Genomic DNA, 22,748 nt, shown 5'->3' on the forward strand with positions numbered 1-22,748 from the left:
ACACAGCAGAGCCCGGGATCAGCTATGCGGCAGGTGCCCTTTTAAAACACTGCCTCCGCATTTCAAAGGGGCAGCTGTGGAGCCTGGGATTAGCTGGGGACTCCTCAGCAGATCCCAGGTTCCGTGTGGCATTTCCCCAGAACCCGGGGTCAGCTGGGGAGACCAGGGTCCATGGCTTTGAAATGCACAAGAGCCCCCACTGAATACTCTTGTACATTTCAAAGAAGGCACCTGCGTGCAGCCCAGAGTCAGTGGGACTTCGCGCTGGCCCAGGGCTGTACACAGAGTTCCGCATTCCTCCTTTGAAATGTACAAGAGCCCCAGTGAGGGCTCTTGTACATTTTAAAGGAGGAATGCGGGAAGTGCCTATCGACTAATCACGTAGTCAATGGAAATTCCATCGACTACTCGACTAGTCAATTAACTGCAATTTAACATCCTTAGCAGGGAGTGCCCCATGCTCCCTGCTTTTGAAATTTACACTCCTGGGGTGTATCTAGACTAGGAGGGGTTTTTTCGAAAAAAGTGGACTTTTTTTTTAAAAACTTCCCCTGCGTCTAGAGTGCTGCCGCATTCTTTCAAAAGTAAATTGAAAGAACAGTTTTTTCAACCGTGGAAAACCTTGTTTTATGAGGAAGAACACCTTTTTTTGAAAGTGCTCTCTTGAAAAAAGGCACTATGTAATGCAAACTGTGCTTTTTCTAAAGTACTGGTTGTCGTCTAGACGCTCTTTTTCAAAAGAAGCTTTTTTGAAAGTATCTTCCGAAAAAGCCTCTTTCAAAAGAGGCTTGCAGTCTAGACGTAGCCTTGTACATTTCAAAAGCAGGGAACACGGGGCCAGCAGGGGACTGCTTGCGTTCCCACTGTCCCCATGCTCCACACAGTACTCTTGCTACATTTCAAAGGCAGAGGCACCCTTATCGACCAATTGAATAGTCGATGCAAATTACATTGACTATTCGATTAGTTGATCAATCTAAATTTAACATCCTTAGTCACAGCTGTCCATCATGCAGTTACCCACTGGGTGTCACTCAGCATTATATCACAGATGCACATCAGGCAGAAGGAAGCTCTGTGGAAGACAGAATGCAAAGGGCAAAAATTATTGGGCAACATTCTTGGAGCAACCAAGGCCTAACCCTGAGTGAAACTTTCTGCCATAAAAAGACACCATGGTAGGCAATCATGCTCTAAACCTGGCAGTCATTATCACCTTTAGACAGGCTGCCTAATGAACACCTGTGATTTATCTCTGAGTGGTACCATCATCCCTTGAGGCACTTGGGACAGCAGTAGCCAGTGCAAGTGAAACAGTAGCCTACAGAAGCACTTCCAGACTGGCAACTGTGATATTGCCTTGAATAACCATCATCCACATCTGCATGAAGCATGTTTGAAAACCTGTGGGCAAAACCACTGCACTGCACCTAACAAAGGAGGTCAAGAGACAAAGATGGCCTGCCCCTAAACCCAATGAAAACACTCACACATGAGCGCGGAGTCATAAAAATAACTAGGATGTTTTATTAGTGAGTACATGGGCCATCAAACAGTTTATTGAAGGCTTACGTAAAGGGTCAACTGTGGTCTATCTCAGGGTGAAACTATTACTAAAGGAGGCACTGTCTGATGGACAATCTTGGATATATTTGCTGATGATACAAAGATTGGTAGAGGAAAAAAATGGTAAGTACAGACAGATACAGAGCAATCTGGACTATTTGGTAAATAGATTCACGTGTTTTAATACAGCCAAATGGAAGGTCATATATCAAGGAACAAAGAATTTTGTTTTCACTCACAGGTAGAGAAGCTGTATTCTGGGAAGCACTGATTCCAAAAAGGCCTTGTGGGTCATAGTGAATAGCAAACTGAACATGAGCTCCCAGTCGGATGGTACAGCTAAGAGGGCTGATGAATTCCATGGATGTGTGAACAGAAGAATATTGAGTAGCAGTAGGGAGATGCAATTAGCACTGTACACAGCACTGATGAGATCACTAGTGAAATAGTCATGCCCATACTTCAGCAATGATGTTGAGACACTAGAAATTATTCAGAAATGAACAATAAGAAAGAATTTAGGTCTGGGAAACCTGTTTTATAGAAACTTAAGAAGCTCAATCTATTTAGCTCATCAAAAAGGTTAAAAAGTGACTTGATCACAGTCTGTCAGTATCCACATGGCAAGAAGATTTTTGAAAGCAAAGGCCCCTTCAATCTAGCACACCAGTTCCACCTGCTGTAAGCTGAAGCTTCAGACAGGAAATAAGGTGCAATTTGTTAACAGTCAGGATAATTAACCACTGAAACAGTTCATCAAGGAGAGTGACGGATTTCTCCATCATCTGAAATCTTTAAACGAAGGCAGCATGTCTATCTAAAAGATATGCTCTAGCTCAACCAGAAGTTATGGTCTTCATGAAGGAATCACTAGGCAAGTAGAAGCAAAATGCAGGACAATGTAGCACTTTAAAGACTAACAAGATGGTTTATTAGATGATGAGCTTTCGTGGGCCAGACCCACTTCCTCAGATCAAATAGTGGAAGAAAGTAGTCACAACCATATATACCAAAGGATACAATTAAAAAAAAATGAACAAATATGAAAAGGACAAATCACATTGCAGAACAGAAGGGGGATGCGGGGGGGGGGGTGGGAAGGGGGAGGAAGGAAGGTAAGTGTCTGTGAATTGCTGATATTAAAGGTAGGGAGAGTGGGATGTTTGTGAGTTAATGGTATTACAGGTGATAATTGGGGAAACTGTCTTGGTAATGGGTGAGAAAGTTCAAAGTCTTGTTAAGTCCTTGTTGACAAGTGTCGAATTTTAACATCCCCCTTCTGTTCTGCAATGTGATTTGTCCTTTTCATATTTGTTCATTTTTTTAAATTGTATCCTTTGGTATATATGGTTGTAACTACTTTCTTCCACCATTTGATCTGAGGAAGTGGGTCTGGCCCACGAAAGCTCATCATCTAATAAACCATCTTGTTAGTCTTTAAAGTGCTACATTGTCCTGCATTTTGCTTCAACTACCCCAGACTAACACGGCTACATTTCTATCAGAATTTTAACATGAATGACAGTTCAGAGGATTCCCTTTCAAGTGCAGATGTAAAAGGTCTTTGTAGCAGAATGCAGGTGGCTAAGTCATTTAGAGAGTGTCCTTTCTGGTTAAAGTGGCAAGAAACTGTTTTCTCTTTGTGATCTTGTACTACATCCTTTGCTGGGCAAGGGGGAGATCATATACATGGTCATAATGGTCCATTCAAGATTTAAAATATACGAATTTAACACAAAGATTGCTATTAATCACCAAGATATTAAAGGATGGTTGTGGTCTAGTCCTGAGCGAAATCAGTTTGTAAGGACATGGTCTGGGCTAACCCTCAGCAACTCCCACACAAGAAAAGTTTAATGAACAATCATGACTTAACCGTAAGGGTGAAAGTAACTTAGATTTCTTACTGATATGATCATCTACACTGCCACTCTCCACTCTGAAACTTTCCTCACTCACGGGTATGAGAAACCCCCTAGTGCTATAAAGTGATAGTGTAGCTGTACTCCCAGCACTGGTAGCTACTCCCCTTGTGAAGGTGGTTGTACAGCACTGGTAGAGCTCTCTCCTAGCGCTGGATCTGCCAGGGCAGCACTGTGCAGAGAAAAATCTACTATGACCATGTTCTTACCTGTATGCCATACCCGCCCGTACTGGCTTATTTTCACCTTTGTCTAACTGTAGATGAAAATGCCATCCAGAGAGTCCGGACACTCATGGAATAACTGAGTAAAGCTGTTTCAAGTATCTACTCCCCCGCAGGAAGAGTCATAGCCAGAGAGGCCCTGGATTCCAAATATGGAGAATTACTCACTAATCCTACACTGATCCCCAATACAGAGAGAAGGAAAAAAAATCAAGGGCTATCCTTGAATGAAATTCCAATTCTCAAAAGGTAACTTGTTAGACAAAGAATCATGGTAGCCTGAAACTTCCTAGCTAAACTGATCCCTGATGAATGACATCAATCACTTGGGCAATGAATATGAGGGAAGAGAGGCACCACCTGCCAGCCTTCCCTCAGCAAAATCCAGCTAGGGTATTACTGGGTAAAGTGACCCAAAGATGGCATAGCAGTTACTCTTGTGTTTACAGGGATAAATATTGTCGCATCCCAATCCATCAAAAATAATTATCTCATGGGAGAGAGTAACAGAGTTGCACACATGATACCATATAGTAACAAATTACTGTAGTCAAAGGAAACCTGTTATAGACTACCTATGAGGACATGTGTTGACTGAGGCGTTAACCAAAGCTCTTATTCAGGTGTTGTCCCTAAACCTCCTCCTGCACACATACACATACAACCCCTTCCTCAGTCAAGATTAGTAGCATTTTCAACCTGAGATATTTGGCCCAGATGGAAGTACAGGCTTTCACCTGAACTAGTAACCCACCCACATTGCTGCAAGGATGCAGGATAAATCACTAAGTGCTTGTAGTCTTCCGGTGCCTTCCCACAATTATTCCTGTATCCAGAAGGGCAGATGAATTCTCCCACAATTAATAGGGAATTAATCACAGAGCAGTTCAACTTGCTGCAGCACAAAAAAAATCCTAGGGTATGCCCCCAGATGTCCTAGCAACACATGTGGGTGAATGCAGTTCCAGTGAGCACAAAGTAACAAAAGTACAGCTTGGCAATGTGGCTGCTCACACCCAGGTAGGCCGACCTTGAGAAGATCACCAGGGTTAACTCTGCACGGAAGCCACATCCTGAAAGTGGCCCAGGAGGTTTTTTTAAAAAACTTCTTCTTTTTCATAGGCACTCTCTATTTTATTCATACTTAGAGTATTTGACTTTCTCCTCAGGCTACTGACCTTTAAGAATTTTACAAAGGGTTGATATTTTATACTTCTTTTTTTTTCTATTGTAAAGGTAAAACTAAGTTACTGCTTCACTAGTAAAATTCCACCTTAAGAAAATGCAGCAAAGATGAAGTAATAAATACATTAAAAAACACTTCTAGGGTACCTTGTAGCTGGGTATCTAATGATATTAAACTGCAAATGGCCACAAACCCACAGAGGACAAAAAGAAATTAGAAATTAGTAGTTCACGTGGCAAAAAGAAATTAGAGAGATGGCCAGGAAACAACAAAGCCTGGACAAATACACCTAACATACTGAGGAGAAATAATCTGAAACCCAGATTCTCAACGGAAAGGAGATGCCTGTAGAGTAGGAGCAACAAAAAGAAACCAAAGAAATGTAATCACACAGGAATTTGTAATGGGACAGAGCTGAAAAAGTAATCAGTGCAATTCTGGGGACTGTGTATTATACTGTTATAGTTATACTGATTGAATTCCATGTGTGGACTCTCATAGTTTGGAATAAAAATGTCTACATGAGGAGTTATCACAGTATAACTATGTCCACTAAATTTCCAATGTAACTCTATACAGACAAGCCCTAAGGTGAGGGCATAAGAACCATCTGCCAGTATTATCTGAGGTGTGCAAACCCCAGGAAGGGGGATTACTACAGCAGGAAAGGATCAGCAAATTTTATCATTAGAATTCATGACATGTAATTTGCAAATATTTAGGTGAGTTTTATTGCCTCCGGTGACAGCCTTATCATTGGATGTTTCTTCACAGAGATATTGAAAAGCTCAGCCAAGAATTCAAACAATTTCCCAAAGACCACAAATGGAAAAGGGGTCCTTCTGTGGAGAAAGAACAGATCATCCAGTCCAGGAATGGAGCAAGCAACGGCTGACATTTATTTACACAAACAAGTCACAAGTAGGGATGTTAAAAATCATGTAATGGGGTAATCGTGTAACTGCTGAAAATCTCAGCAGTTACACGGTTCCCCGTGCTGCGGGCTCTGCGTGTAAACCTAAGCTTTATACTGCAGGGCCCACTGAGAAGCCTCCCTGAGAGTGGGCCTGCCAGCCCATGCTGACCCAGCTCTTGGGGAGGAGATTTCACTGCTGCAACGAAGCTGGCAGCTCTTGCTCACCCCTAGGAGGAGGCTTTGCTGAGTGTAACCGACACCATTAACCAATAAGCATCTGCTTATCAGTTAAATAGTTAGTCATTTACACTCAAAATCTCTAGTCACAAGTAACATGAAAATAATTATTTGGGCAAGGAAGATTCATGGAGAGAGAAGAGAGTGAAATTCCTCAAATTAATTCATCTCAATAATTTGACTACCTTCATATGCCCTGTAACAATGGGTAAGAATTTTCCTCCACTTGCTCAAATGCAGGTACTTCTTACAGGGATAACAAAGAAGGATCTAGATAAAGATAAAAGGCTGTATAACCAGAGCAAGACAGAGGAATGTTTATTAGTAAGGCCCTACCAAATTCACAATCCATTTTGCTCAATTTCACATTCATAGGATTTTAAAAATCGTAAATTTTTTTTTTAGCTATTTAAATCTGAAATTGCAAAGTGTTGTATCTGTGGGGGTCCTGACTCAAAAGGAGGGGAGAGAGGATTGTGGTATTGCTACCCTTACTTCTGTTCTGCTGCAGACGGCAAAGCTGCCTTCACAGCTGGGCAGTTGGAGACTGGTGACTGCTGATGGACAGCCCAGCTCTGAAAGCAGAGCTGCTGCCAGCAGCAGTGCAGAAGGACGGCATGCTATGCTATTTCCACCTTTATTTCTGTGCTGCTGCTAGTAAGGTTCTGCCTCCAGAGCTGGGCACCTGATCCATCACTCTTTGCCTGCACAGCTCTAAAGGTAGCGCAGAAATAAAGGTGGCAAAACCATGATCCCCCATTAAAATAACCTTGTGACCTGCCCTGCAACTCTTTTTGGGGTTAAGACCGCCAGTTTGCAAAACTCATCTTCCCCCATGAAATTGGTATCATATAGGATAAAAGCACACAAAACACCAGATTTCATGACCTGTGATGCATTTTTCATAGCTGTGAAATTGGGAAAGCCCTATTTATTGGTTGTGAAGCAATGAATAATCTCATGGTAATAATTTGGCTACTCAACAGTCTGCACACACAGACCAAGCCAGTCACAAAGAGAAAAAACCATGATAAATAATGTTAAAAAAATGGCCAAAACAGTAGCCACTCAATAACCAACATAAAAGGCAATCCAAATGCAAGCAATGATAGTGAAATTGATTGTGCAATGGTGACCAAATGCTCAGAACTACAGTAACCCGCTGGGCAACAATGGTCAATGTTACCGCAAACTATGGCCCACAGAACACAAGTGATATGGTGGCTGGCTTGCAGATAAACCATTGAGGACAGCATGGGAAACAGAGATCAATCCCAGGACTAACCCAACAGTAACTGCTTAGCCATTATAACAAACAAGGAGATCCTAGCCAAGTGGAATGGATGACAACCCACTTGCAGGCCAGTTGTCTGTGCTCAGGTGCACTGGCAGCACCCTGGTGGCTTTTTCTGGAAGTAGTTCAGAGTAGTGGGCTGGTGGTGGTGGGATCCCACCAGGGTGGAGCCTGGCAAACCTTCCTGCGCCTAGTCCCCTGAAGAAATCCCGTGGGACTCAGCAGCTCTCCAAAGAGACCGAACAATCATTTCTGCCTCCCCCCACGCTACGCCTGGGCAGGGACCAAGAGCTGAGACAATCCGGGGCACGGAATTCGCCAGGGCGAGCCGGGGCTGATCGGAGGCAGGAGAAGGTGGAGACATCCCAGTAACACAACACGTTTGCCTGGTGCTTTTCCAGCGTTGTTCTCGCACGGCTCATGCCGCCCCTCCCCACCCCGCTGCAGCCCACCCCCCCCACGCACCACCCCCGCGCGCCCGGGCCCCCTGCCCAACTTTCCGCGGGCGGCGGGGGGCTGCTCCAGCGAGCACCCGGGGCGGTGACGTCACGCCGCGCTAGCTCCGGCCCGAGCCCCTGTCCATCGCCCCCTGCTGGGGGGGCGTCAGGGAGCCTCCCAGGCCCCGCCGCGCTCTGCCCCAGCCCGCCCGGGGCTGCAGGACCCTGCCTCCCGCGCCAGCCCCCCACCCCCAGCGCCGCGGGCGGGCCCCGCGCTCCTGCCTCCCCCGCGCAGCTCTGCTCCCCCGTCCCGCGGGCCCGGCGCGCGTGGGGTGGGGGACAATGACAGGCGCGGGACTCACCGCAGGCTCCCGGGAGCAGCTCGACTGGCGGCGCGGGCTGGGGGAGGGGCGCTAAATACGCCCCCTTCCTGCCTCGGCGCGGCCCCCGGCTGCGGGGCGGCGGCGGCCGGAGGGGCGATGGCCGCGGGGCCCTGGAGCAGCGCAGCCCCCGCACCCCGCGTTCAAACGCCGCCCAGCCCGCCCATCGCTCCGGCCGCCCTTAGCCGCCTCCCATTTCCGAGGCGCCCCCGCCGCGTCGTCACCCCCCGGCGCGCCCGCCCCGGCCCGGCGGGCACCTCCCGCCAGACAAAATGTTTCTGTTCGGAGCCCGGCGCGAGCGCAGGGGCCGGAGCGGGCGGGGGAAGCGCGCGGGAGCCGCGCCGGGGACGGGCGAGGGGGGAGGGCAAAGCCCGAGGAGTGAGTGAGTGGGTGAGTGGGTGGGGGGAGGAGAGGAAGAGGGGAGAGCGATACGGCTGGAAAGGGGGGCGGGGGCGAGCCTCAGCGGGGCGCTTGCTCGACGGGCGGCACAAGGCCCTGCCCCGCAGGCTAGTTGTGGGTGCGTGCGCCCCCCGGGGTGCTCCAAACTGCTCCGAGTCCCCCCCCCCCAGCTTCCTCCAAAGCAGACACCCAGGGCTAGGAATAGGGGGAGCGGCCTAACCGTGCGTCCCTTCAGTCAGCGGGCAGGGGGAGCCGTGCTAGAGGGAGGGGAACTCGGGTGAGGCTCAAAATACAGTTGGGGGCAGAGATAATAGCGTCTGAACATCTTTGTCTCTGTCAGCCCCAGACCCTCTCCCTTGAGAGTCTGCGTCTGAAATCAGGTGAAATGGCTGGTGTCCCACGACTTTCCTGCTCCCTCCCTCCTCCCCAAATATGTGCCTCGCTCCACTCCTTTCTTTCCCCGGTTTCCTGCAATTTCTCCTCCCTTCCCACTCCCCAGTACAAAGGAACGGGAGAAGCCTGGAGCTTTTTTGGCAAGACAGACCCGGGAGCAACCAAATCCAAGAGAAAAGTGAGGGAAGAAACGGATTGGATCGCTCAGGAACTGGAGTGCTCAGCGATCTGGCGCCCTGGCGGTGAAGAGAGGCCCTGTGTGGCTCCAAGGATAGGGATGGTGCAAACAAAATGGGGATGGAGATCAAAGACCCCCATGAATCTTTGAGTGGGGGCTGGCCTAGAGGGGACTGAAGCAGGCCAGGGAGGTACCGACTGCTGTAACCAAGCGGATTTACATTATTAGTAATAAGCTTTGAGTATCTGCCATTCCCTAAGCCCCAAAGCTATCCTAAGAATTCATTTGCCACAGAAGTGCAGCCACTTCTGGGATAGTAGGCTGCAAACTAACACTGAAAGATAAGGAGAATCTTCTGTGCACTGGACACTACAGGGAACGTAAAGAGGCAGAAACAACCACCTATGCTGCAGTTTGGCCAGGATGGGGATAACAAGGGCAAGTCATTTCTGTTCCTATGGAGGCAAAGGGGAAGGCGCCCTCTACTGATTCAAGGACCCTGCTCCCTTCAGCATTATCCAACAGCATTCTGGGTTACAGAGGTGGGTACTGCCTCAGGGGAGAGAGTGTCCACAGCTGAGCCTCTCACTCCACTCCCTGAAGCATCAATAAGGTATCTTGGGTAGGGATCCTTTCCAAATACTACCTTAGTTCTGGATCTGTGCAAGCTCGCCAATAAGGCTCCATGCCTGGCCTTTGCTTTTGCCGGCCTGGATCTAATCAGCATGCAGAGTCTGCCTGAAGGATTACACAAGCTGCACACACTTCAATTGCTCACACAACCTCCCCCCTATCTTTCCCTCCTGTAGCCTGTCCCATCCCCCTTTCCCAGTTACCAAGCAACGGCACAAAGGGAGAGCCTAGCGTGGAGGCCAAGAGAGGGCCCTGAGCCCTGCAAGAATGGATGCGAGTGTAACCCAATCGCAGTCTTTCCACCTGAGAATGAGGGGGAGCGAGAGAGATGGAGAGCAAGAGAGACAGATAGACACACCGAAAGAATGTAATAAAAATGCGGAACAGGCAACAGGGCCAAATTGCTGAATGCCCTAGAAAATGTGACCTATTTCTAACCCAAAATCATAAGCCCAAAAGAGAACAGGCCTGAAAACATGTTTGTGACATCCACAATAAATCTATTACAAGCCTTATTTTAGCATCTTTGAAATCTTATCATTTTGGCTTGGAGCGTTCCTTAGGCTTCAAAACATGCCAAATGTATTCTGAATGCAAAAAAAAAAAAAAAAAAAAAAAAGAAGTTTTTGTAACATCTGAACAAAATAAGTTTCAAGTAATTACAAATGTACCCTGAATTTTAAAAAATTGGAATTTTGTCTAACATTTTTTTGGGTCCCTCTAGCTCAAAAATGGCAGTGCACTGCCCCTTCGAACTACCCACAGAGTTCAGTACCATTGAAAATATGTTCCTTAGCTACTTTGGAGATCAAAAGTTGTGATTAAGAAAGCAGCTAATTAATTTTGGTTTGACATGTAGGGTGCATCTAGACTGGCAAAAACTTGCCGCCTGTCTACACTGGCCGCGAGTGTTTGTGCAAGAACACTGACTTTGTACTGTACAAAATCAGTGCTTCTTGCACAAATACTCCAACGCTCCCACTCAGGGTTAAGCCCTTTTGCGCAAGTATTCTTGCGCAAGAGGGCCAATGTAGACAGCCATGTTAATTTCTTGCGCAAGAAAGCCCGATGGCTAACATGGCCATCGGAGCTTTCTTGCGCAAGAGAGCGTCTACAATGGCATGGATGCTTTTGCACAAAAGATGGCTTTTGCGCAAAAGCATCCGTGCCAGTGTAGACACTCTTTTGCGCAAATACTTTTAATGGAAAAACTTTTCCGTTAAAAGTATTTGCGCAAAATCATGCCAGTCTAGATGCAGCCATAGAGATTTAATTCTGCTCATGCTGATGCCACTTGGTGATTTCAGTTCTTTTCTACATTGGAAGCAGGACAAAATATTGTGTGCATGCATACATGTATGTGTAATAGAGAGTGTGTAAGTGATCAAGACACTATATGCCCTCAGTTGAAGTTTTGAAGTTAGGGGTCCTCCTATACTCTGCATTTAACAGCTGCTTTAGCTCAAGTGTAGGAGCCTTTATTTCTGGGGCAGCATCCTAAGAATTCTAGTCCTCTTACTAGTATTTTATTACATTAAATAAATTATATTAAAAAAACATTAAGGTTGCAAAGTCAAGAATTCAACAGCTAAGAAATGCTAGAATTAAGCTTCCCTGTAACCTTAATTCAGCCCCTTTGTGCGTATAAATTATGATAGCCTTTAATTACATGAACACAAACTACTTCTTCCACAGGACCAATGGTGCACACTGAATGGGTAAGTATTCAATATTTCTTTTTATCTGCATCATTCAAAGTGTGACCACTGGCCTTATATACTGCCCACCACTCAAATCCTGGACTGAATACAGAATTATTAATTTTTCAATGGACATTTTGATGGAGCACAATGGCAGTTGCGCCAGGGCTTTTAAAAGGTCTGGGGTTCCGGGCCCCCACCACCATTACCACAGCAACAGCAATGGCCAGAGCCTCACATGGTGTAGTCTGGGCAGCACTGAGGACTGGCTGGGGATAGGCTAGCTGCCTAGCTCCTCCCCTTCCCCTTGAAGCCCCACCTCAGAATGGACAGGGCCAAGCCTGCCCACATCTTGCCCAGGGTCTGACGAAGTCAGTCGCCAGTTCTGATGGTGCTTGTCACCATAATATTTGAGTGCTTCACAAACAATAATGAACTTATCCTCCCAAAATCTCTGCTATTAAGGCCAAAAGTACACTAGTGTATTTTCATGTCTATTCTCTAATTTTGGGTGACCAATTTGAAATACATAGCTCCTGATTTTTCAGAGTAATTAGCATTTTATGTCACTTCCTATGTACAGAGCACAGCTCCCATAGATTTAAATTGAAGCTGTGATTGCCAAGCCATCAGAAACTCAAGTCAGGCATCCAAAAAACAGGGAACACATAATTAGTGACCACCTGAGATGAGTGGTTTAAGTGACTTGCCCAGGATCACACACTAGCTCAGTGATAGAGGTAAGGATAGTCACCAGTTCTCCAGGGTATCAGAAAACTACCTCAAGACTGGTCTATGCTAGGAATTTATTTTGGTATAGCTACATCCTTACAGATCTATTCCTAAGAAGGTAGATTACTTATGATGATGGGAGAACCCTTCCAATGCCATGGATAGTATCTACACACTGGATGGGCAAGAGAGCCTTCCGGGTAGGATTCGGCCTGCCAAGCTAGTTGATCTGGCTCGTGGCCACCCTGCTGCACCCCCACCCTTAGGCCAATAGAGACCTGGACACGGGAGCATGCAAATTCTCCTCCCCCTGCCAGAACCACTGTTCTTTCTAGGCGCTGCACACCCCTTGCAGGGTGGGGGTGGTGGGCAAAGACTTCATGCACTCCCCCGCCCCTAGGCCCTGACTGGCCTGGGGGTATGGTGAGCGCACGAAGTCTCTTGCTGCCAGGGATGCACAGCACTTAGAGGAAACTGCCAGCAGTTGAAAACAGCTGGGGGTTTTCTCTAGGCACTGGAGGGGGAGGGGGGCATAAAATCTTCACATGCTCCCCCACCCATAGGCCAATTGGGGTCTGTAGGCAGAGGAGCATGGGAAATTTTCTGACCCTGCCCCTTCCCAGGCAGCCCGGGGCCACTTTAGAAATTTGTGAAGCGGTCTCCTTCAAAAATTATTGCCCACCCCTCATCTACAATGAAGCACTCCAGTAGTGCATCTGCTGCATTTGAAGTGGCAACAAGCCCTGAGTCACAAGGCCATGTTTTCTCTTCTTGCAGTCTCATTCATTTCCAACCTCTGCCACAAATAAGGCAGGGAGCCTATAGACAACTGTCATTCACTATATCCCCCGATTCATTCCTTGACCCCCAAATGATACAGGGGTCCAGTGGAAAACAGCATGTGATTCTGTAATTAAAGACTGTATTATAATGTATGTACAAAAGGAGAGTGAATGCAACCTTAACACTGGAATATCCTAATTTATGAATGCCTGGCTTGGAAATCCTAACTTTCTGTTAACATAGTTTTTGTAAAAGTAAGATATTATTTTAGGGCAGTTGATTAATTGCAGTTAACTCACATGATTAACTCAAAAATGAATTATTAAAAAATGAATTGTGATTAATCACAGTTTTAATTGCACTATTAAACAATAGAATACCAGTTGAAATTTATTAATATTTTGGATGTTTTCTATATTTTCATATGTTCCATATTGTGTTGTTCTTGAAATCAAAGTGTATATTATTTTTATTACAAATATTTGCACTGTAAAATTATAAAAAAGTATTTTCAGTTCATCGTATACAAGTGCTGTACTGCAATCTCTTTGTTCTGAAAGAACAAACTTACAAATGTTCAGGACTCGACAATGTAGGTAATCTACTTGCCACAGGCAAGTAGATTATAGCCTGGCACGGCACCGCAGCGTGATCAGCACATGCATAGCGTGGTCTGCGCATGCACAGCGTGCTAAACCATGCGGCTGGCAAGTGGGGCTTGCCGTGGCTCGGCGAGCCCTGCAAATGTTGATTTTTTTTGTTACATTGTTTTGATTTTGAATAAAGCTATGTAAAACTTCAGAGCCTACAAGTCCACTCAGTCCTACTTCCTGTTCAGCCAATCAAACAAGTTTGTTTAAATTTACAGGAGATAATGCTACTTCTCCTTATTTATAATGCCACGAGAAAGTGAGAACAGGCATTTGAATGGCACTTTTGCAGCTAGCATTGCCAGGCATTTACATACCAGATGCACTGGTAAGAGACTGGCCAGCTGAGGGCAGGGCTCTGGATGCTGTTAGCACTCTGGGCTCTAGCCACAGCACACCTAGGATCCAGCCTCCCATGCTCTGGTATCCATGCAGCATAGTCCCCACTGCTCCAGCCAGCCACAGGGATCTGATAGCTAGGCAGAATGGTGATTGCACTCCAAACCCTGAGCTCCTCCCATACCCCCAAACCTTGAGCCCTCCCCCACACTCCAATCACTGCCCTGAGCTTCCACAACCCCTTGCCCTTACTCCTGCACCTCCCCACACACACATCCCCAACTGCTACTCCGAAGTCCCCACAGTCTCCAGCCCCCTGTACCGAGCTTCCCCACACCCACATACACCCCAACCCTCTACCCTGAGTCAGGGCCGGCTCAAGCCATTCCTGTGCCCCGGGCAGTGGGTGCGCAGCACATGCGCAGCCCCGTCCTCCTGGCATGCTGCGACCCTTAGAGCTGCCATCAGGCGCCACGCACCGGGGGCCGCATGGTGCCCCTTAGAGCTGCCATCAGGTGCCGCGCAGCCCGGCGCGCAGCAGCTGATGGCAGTCTAAGGGGCGCCGCGCAGCCCCCAGCCCCGGGCGTGTGGCCCCTGATGGCAGCTCTAAGGCCACACGGCACCCCTTACAGCTGCCCGGCTAGCCCCCCCCCCCTTAATCCGGCCCTGCCCTGAGTCTTACCCCCCCCTCCAAGATGGGGTTGCGATAGGACAGTACCCGTAAGAAATTTAAAACTTTCACCCTTGCTAAACATTCTTATGCCCCTTCATGCTTCAGCCACCATTCCAGAGGACATGCTTCCAATCTGATAATACTAGTTAAAAAGATAATACATTAATTAAATTTGTTACTGAACTCTTTTGGGAATAATTATATATCCCCAGCTCTGTTTTACCCACATTCTGCCATATATTTCACATTATAGCAATATAGCAATCTCAGATGATGACCCAGCATGTTGTTCTTTTTAACAACACTTTCACTGCAGATTTTGTGAAACACAAAGAAGGTGCCGATGTGAGATTTCTATAGATAGCTACAGCCTTCAACCCAACGTTTAAGAATCTGAATCAAAATCCGAGGAATGAGGAGTGGAGCATGCTTTCAGAAGTTTTAAAAGAGCAACATTCTGATGAGGAAACTACAGAACCTGAACCATCAAAAACAAAAATCATCTGAAGGCATTTTACTCAAATAATGAAAATAAACGTGTGTTAGTCCACACTGATTTGGATTGTTATTGAGCAGAACTCGTCATCAGCTTGGAAGCATGTCCCTTAGAATGGAGGTTGAAGCATAAAGAGACATATGAATATTTAGAACATCAAGCATGTAAATATCTTGCAACACTGATTAGCACAGTGCCATGAGAACATTTGTTCCCACTTTCAGGTGACATTGTAAACAAGAAGCAACCTGCATTACCTCCTGCATATGTAAACATACTTGTTAGAGTCAGCAATTGATTGAACAAGAAGTAAGACTGAGGGGACTTTGCAGGCTCTAAAAATTTCCATTGTTTTAATTTTGAATGTTTTTTTTTTTTTTTTACATAATTCTACATTTGTAAGTTCAACTTTCATGATAAAAAGATTCTACTACAGTACTTGTATTAAGTAAATTGGAAAAGACTTTCTTTTGGTTTTTTTACAGTGCAAATATTTGTAATAAAAAATATAAAGTAAGCATTGAACACTTTGTATTCTGTGTTATAACTGAAATCAATATATTTGAAAATGTAGAAAACACCCAAAATATTGAAATAAACAGTAAGAGTACAAAAAGTAAGAGTTTGACAGTGTAATAAATCGTGCAATTAATTATGATCAATTTTTTAATCACACAATTAATCACAATTAATTTTTTTATTCACTTGACAGTCTTATATTATTTATATTGTGGTAGCACCTAAAGGTCTCAATCATAAGAGTTTCTGAGTACCTCTTCATATATCTTAATTACAATGCTGTCTTTAATTATATGATTACAGACTACTTCTAAAATAATAATGTTGGTTCTTGGACTGAGTGAAAGGCTGAAATTCAAGGCCTTGTGGGATGGCACCATTCAGATGGGAAATCAAGGAGATGGCAATTCTTGGTGAATCTGTTTATTTACAAAAGCATACACAAAGTCCTGTTTGCCTGAAGAGCAGTAGCAGCATAGAGTACACAGGCAGTTTCCTTGCTGGAAAAATCCCCCAGCCAGCCCAGTGCCCCACAGAAGAAGCTGCCTCTCTGTCTCTGCTTCCTCGGGTTCACACAGATCCACTTCTCCTACTTTATAACTCGGTCTACAACCAACACTTAGCCTGTATCTGGCAACCCTGTACTTTTATACAACTGTCCAGGCTGCATGCTTTGACCAGGGAGCTTGGGCCATTTGGCTCATAATACCCCTTTAATGAGTTATTGCCTCTATACACCCTTTCAGTACCTTGGCAGCTCTTAATGGTGGCTCATTACACTATCATATAGTTTATTTTTCACAGTCTTTGGCCTTCAGAACCAAACCACAAGCTCCTATATTTGATTGTATCCGGTACCTCTCAGAAGTGGCCCAGCTCTGAAAAGTTAGGGCCTTGTCTGTACCTCTCCTGTGCATATCCCAAAGGCTGTGGGAGGGTTAGGAGAAGAGCTCCTCCTCTTCTTTGGTCATGTTGTTTTATGGAAGATCAGTTCCACTGCTGCTCAACCTTTAAGGCATGAGAAAAAATAGATATATTTTTAAAGAGTAAGGAGGTTTTTAATCATTTTGAGACAACTCCCCTCATTCTCTCTCACACACACACAGTTATGAGTGAGAAAAACAATGTTCTTCATGCTTTCAGTTTTCAGATTAAATTTTGTTCTAAAAATGTCAGCTAAACAGAATGAATACATTTTGAGATTAAGCAATTTACAAATGCTTCCCTTTAGATCATGTTGTGAAATGTCTGCCATATCTTTGTATGCCTCAATCTGGAACTGAAATAACATTACACCACAATATTGAGAGAAGTATTTGATACTGGCTTATGCAACAGGCAGTTTTCAAGGGCAGAAAAAACTAAATGGATTAGGATATTACTATTAAAAGTAAATTAGAAATTAATCTGTATCATTGAGGGTGATAGCAGAAAAAAAACCCCACAGATGGAGAATATAGATTAGTCTACCCGACTATGAGGAATCATTTCAGTGACTAAAGCAAAGACACTGGAGCAGCGTATTCTTGTACCAGTTGTGTGCTCATTGAAAAATCCTTTCATTTACAAAATCAGAAATATTGAATTGATATATTGCTTGTGTGTAGTATGTTCCCATGGACAAGTGTTTTCCAGAACCTTCATTGGCATAGTGGTGTGATGTATTGCTTGTAGACCATGAATCTTCACATTCTTTCCACAATAATTTCAGTGCTACGCAGGGAACATAAGTAGTGGTTTCCTGTTGTTATTACCTTGGCCAGCATGGCCCACTCTCCACTAATTCAGTAATTTGGTGATATATCCCATTGCATGTATTTAGGGTTTATCAAAACATATCTTCATTTACCTACAAAAAAAGAGAAACATGAAAGAGATTGAAAGGAGAAGAAAGCAAAACCAAACCTAGGAAATTCCAAAACTAAGAAACTGCAAAAAACCTAGTTAAGGTTGCTAAGCAACATCACATCATTTACAAAACCTAAGCACTTAAAAGCAAGGAAATGAATAGTTGAGTGCCCACATAATAAATATAACATATTATTCATATCTGATGCAAAGAAATGCATATTTAATCACAAAACAACATTAAGTATGATTCTAAATAATTACCATTTTCATCAGATATCTGAAAGTATAAACACAGTACAAAACTCTTTTGAAAAAGACAAATTATATGCATAGGTATTAGTGATATGCTGATCTGCCTCACCAAGTTTTTATGCAAACATAATTTTACTACATAACAAAATGCTATATGTTTGCCATATTAAACTACACATATCATTATCAAAACACACACCCACACATACCAGTGTCAATATCCTCCAGTCTAGCAGTTCTTCTGATACTCCAGTCCAACACATTTGCTGAAGCACCACAGTCCACCATCCAGACCTGCAGCCTCTCAGTTCCAACCCCTCACACACACACACCCCAACTCAATTCATACCCCTAATTTCTGACCAGTAAGATCTCCTCTTCGTGCACACTTCAGCAACCTTGCTCACTCTGCCAAACTCACTGACAGATAGTAAGCTAAATAAGGCAATTTAACAATTCTGCCTTTCTCCTCTTACAGCTCTGTCCTTGGACACTACTGCCCTCTCATGGGAGATCCACAGTCAAACATCCTCCTCTTCAACCTCTCCCCTACTTGCTGAAGAGATCACATTTTGAGAAAACGAGGGGAGAGGGAGACAGGAAAATGGAGCTTATACCAAGGTGATTTCTGAACTACAGTTCCCAGAATGCTTCTTGTTATCCCCAAATGTGGCCTCACAAACTGCATCAGATTGCTCATTCCCATATCAGTAGGTGGTATTCAGTCCTCTGAGGCAGAGGAGGTACTGTACTGTAGATGGCTCAGGCTATAACTACGCTACAAGCATTACAATGACACAGCTGCAACTAGCCTGCTATTTAACCCAGTCCACAACAATGTGCTTAGCAATGACTTCTGCACATCAGCTTTAATGCTAAAGGCCTACAGCTCCACAGCAACTATGCCTCAGGCCCCTGTGTGGCTGCAGAGACAGCATTCTCTTTGGGTACTTGGCCTGTATAAAGAACTTCATCAGAACAGGAAGGTATGGCTGAGCCGCAGCTGTTACCAGAAGGTTGCTGGCTAGACCAGTGGTTCCCAAACTGTGGATTGTGCCCCAAAGGCAGTTTGTACCATCAATAGATGAGGGCACAATGATTCTCAGTGTGCAGAGGATGCTGTTTTGCTCCATACAGTGTGACCTTGCATGTACAGTACATTGAGGTCATGATGCATGGAGGATGCCAATTTGCTCATTTCCTCCATCCTCTGCACACTGTGACCTTGCAAGCATTATATATATGAGGTAATGCTGCGTGGAGGCTGCCATTTTGTAGAGCAACATGTACTGTGACCTCACATGTACAGTGTGAGAGAGGTCATGCTCTGCAGAGGATGCAATTTTGCTCTACAAAATAGAATCCTCCATGTTATCTGGGGTCCCAGGAGGAAATAGCTAATGAAAATGGGATACCAGCAAAAAGTTTGGAAATCGTTGGCCTAGACCACGCTGCTTCTCCTCATCTTGCCTTACAAACTTGCCTACCTCACATCCCTATCTCACTGACTTTGCCCCTTGAATTTGATCATCCAGCTGGCAACCCCTGTTAGAACTCAAACCACTGTCTTGGACTGTCTCTAATACAAATTGACCTGATTACCTGACTACCTGTCTAGACTGCTCTGGACTGCCCTTAGCCTTCTTTGGCCATCAGGCTTCACAGTTTGGTCAGACTGCTTTGTTCTCCTAGGCTCATCCTACCCCAAAAGTGCATGGAGCCTAGCAACTTAGCATCATAGATGCCACCGGGTGCACTGAGACACTAGGACCAGATTACCTACCTGCAGGTGGAAAACGAAGTTTTACAGGCCATGGTGGACCAGCTTTGGACAGAAAACTGCACCTGTGGGAAAAGATCACTGCAAGCGGTTACATCTTCCTCCGCTCTACATCCCATGCTGCCTTCTGGACCCAAACTCACAATAACATTAGCCAAGTTCTATAACGGGACCTGAAGTAGATCTGGAAATTCTGCAACTAGTACAGGCTGCTTCCTGCTACAGCCCAACACCTGCCAGATGGACCAGGCAAAATTTGGACTGCTCATCAGCTTGTTAGTAAGCAAGGCTCAGGACTGGCTGTCCCCTCTGCTAGAGCAGCATTTCAGTAGTGATCATCTGGGACATCTTCCTGAGGGCCTTTGTGACAATTTTCCATGATCCTCACTGGGCTCTTACCATGAAGGTGGCCATATGGAAACTTAACTAGGCCTCAGGGTCAGTTGTAACATAGGCAGCCCACTTCTGACACCTAGCAGCAGACACAGTTTGGAATTATCTGAACCACCTACACTGATTCTATCTTGGTCTTGGCAAGGAAATAAAAGATGAACTTGCCTGGATGAAACCTCCCACAGGTTTAGGCATGTTTATTCACCATCTGACTTAATGAAAGGCAACTTGAGAGGAGACGGATTCCTGCTCTGTGTCTGGGCATCACCCACAACCTCTGTGAAAGCCCTCACCTGAGCCCTTGAGGGTGGATTCAGCATGGGCCTAACTGAACCTTTCTAAATGAGAACCCTGATGGTGAGAGAGCTTGTGCTTTTACCATAGTTGCACTGGCCACATGGTGTCTGTCTGTTCTGCCAAGCCTCTGCCCCATGTGGCTCCAGGAAATCACCGTGCTCAGCCTTGATAAGGTGAGTTGGTCCTGGACATCAGGGAAACCTCCTGCAGCCCCTTCCAGCAACCATTCTGGGTGGCTGGCTAGACACTTTGAAAATGTGCTTGCACCTAGAACTCCAGCTGCAACTTTTGGGATTCTGAAGTGGTACTTCCCCTCATGTCCAAGAAAACCCTGACTGATTCAGACAGGAAATAAATAACTTCATGTATGATACTGTGGCTCAAATGCGTGGCCTATCCATTATGAGGCCATCCCTGATTTAGCTGAGACAACTGAAAGATCACTTCTCTCCTCTGGCCCCAAACCAAACCATTTGGGACCCTCTTAAGTCCTAGGTCCAATATTATGATGGACTTCCTTGTGGAGTCACCAACACCTGAGGGATTCTATACCATATGGACGCTAAGGGGCTCATTGATGAAGACAGTAAACTTTGTCTCCTGAGCACATCTTCATGCATTGAGGATGCTATCCTGCCTTTAGGACCACATAATCTTAGTTGGGGGGGTTTCAGGACAGGTTGGTTATGTCTACACTCGCGGCTTCTTGCGTGAGTAATATGCAAATGAGGCTAAGCGTGGAATATCGCCGAGCCTCATTTGCATACCTAATGAGCCACCATTTTTTTCAGAAGAGGCTCTTGCGCAAGAAGGAGCATCTACACTGCCCCTTCTTGCGCAAGAAAAACTCTCTTACGCAATGCTGTTACACCTATTACTTTTCAGGAAGAACGGCATTGCGCAAGAGGGTTTTTCTTGCGCAAGAAGGAGCAGTGTAGACGCTTCTTCTTGCGCAAGAGCCTCTTCTGAAAAAAATCGTGGCTCATTAGGTATGCAAATGAGGCCCAACAATATTCCACGCTTAGCCTCATTTGCATATTACTCGCACAAGAAACCGCGAGTGTAGACATAGCCGTTGTGTTTTGGTTTTGGAGGGAGGTATTGTATCTGCTAGCCGTGTATCTCCAAACTGATGGCCACCCAGAAAGAGTGAACTCCTAGCAGAACAATACATATGATGTTTCACAAACTACCGTCAATATAACTGCACCTCATTGATTCCACACGTGCAATTTGCAGACAACAATGCAGACCAGGCCTCTACCAAGATGAGCCTGTTTTTTGCCAATTATGATTTCCACTCCTGTTTCCATCTTGCACTGCCCATAGCTCCCTCAGTTCCCGCAGTCTCAGGCCTGAATAATCAAATCCAAGGAACACAGGAAGAGTTGGAACAAACCCTAGGGACAGCCAAGGCACCATACAAACGTGATTACCAATATCTGTAGGGGGGCCTTACATTTGCAGTAGACAGAAGTTATGGCTAGACAGCCAGACACTTCAAGATGGGTCCCCTTTGAACTATGACATGTCCACCTCCACAGAGACTTTTGATGCCAGTTTTCAGGTGTTGCTTTATCTCCTCCCAAATAGCTGCAGTTCCCACCTATCTCCTGTAGGTGTCACCAAGCTAACCAGTTTGAGGCCTGTTTATGGCTCCCACCCATGCTAAATTGACAGAGGAGAGTGATTGAAATTCCTTGAAAAGTTTTTCCTGGCCTGGCAAATTATTTTGGATGGCACAGGGTTTGGGGCTGGGACTTGACACCCAGCACTGACTCTTACCTCACATATTCTTCAAAATTCTAATAAACCATCTTGTTGGTCTTTAAAGTGCTACATAGTCCTGTATTTTGTTTCATATTCTTCAAACTCCCTCTCTAGAACTTGGTGGCTTGGAGATCGTTCTGGGTATATAAACACATGCATTGCCAGTGAGTTACTGCCTGCAACGATCTTCTGCTGACAGTGCCACGAGGAGGGTATATTGAACAGAAACTATGTGCTGGAGGGTGAACCACTTCTTCTCACCTTACCATTTCTCTCTTAACCTTTGCTTCCTGGTCATTTTGGTGCTCTTTGCTCCACTTCCCCAAACTCCATGCAGTATAGGATCATAGACATGTGGAACTGGAAGGGACCTCAATCGGTATCTAGTCCAGTTCCCTACACTGTGGCATGACCAAATATTATCTGGACTGGGGTGGGCAAATTGCCTCCACAGGATGTATGCGGCACACCAAGCAGATTTATCCAGACTGCGGATGCCCTGCTGCTCCCCTGTCTGCAGGCCAATCAGGGTCTAGGGATGGGGTAGCATGCGAACTCTCCTTCCCCACCAGTGGCACACAGTGCTTAGAGTCAATTGTCAGGGTTGGTTTTAAGCACCATGTACCCCTTGCAGGGCAGGGGCAGGGAGCAAGAGCCTTCACTTGTTTTCCCCAACCCCAGGCCATCCAAGGCCTGGAGGTGGGGAAAAGTGCATGAAGTCTCCTCCCACCCTGCCCTTGCCCTCCAA

General features: G+C 45.5%; 1 protein-coding gene across 3 annotated transcripts in view; it reads right to left on the reverse strand.

The window, feature by feature from the left end:
- Positions 1-8,480, reverse strand: part of ATN1 (atrophin 1) — a 41,816-nt gene extending 33,336 nt beyond the window's left edge. For all 3 annotated transcript variants that reach the window (XM_075903634.1, XM_075903623.1, XM_075903631.1), the window contains exon 1: positions 8,145-8,480. The gene's annotated coding sequence lies outside the window, so the exon portion shown is untranslated. The remainder of the gene's footprint in view (positions 1-8,144) is intronic.
- Between the last annotated feature and the right edge of the window lie 14,268 nt (positions 8,481-22,748).

Source organism: Pelodiscus sinensis, chromosome 1 (genome assembly GCF_049634645.1).
Source record: "Pelodiscus sinensis isolate JC-2024 chromosome 1, ASM4963464v1, whole genome shotgun sequence".
Classification (NCBI taxonomy): domain Eukaryota; kingdom Metazoa; phylum Chordata; order Testudines; family Trionychidae; genus Pelodiscus; species Pelodiscus sinensis.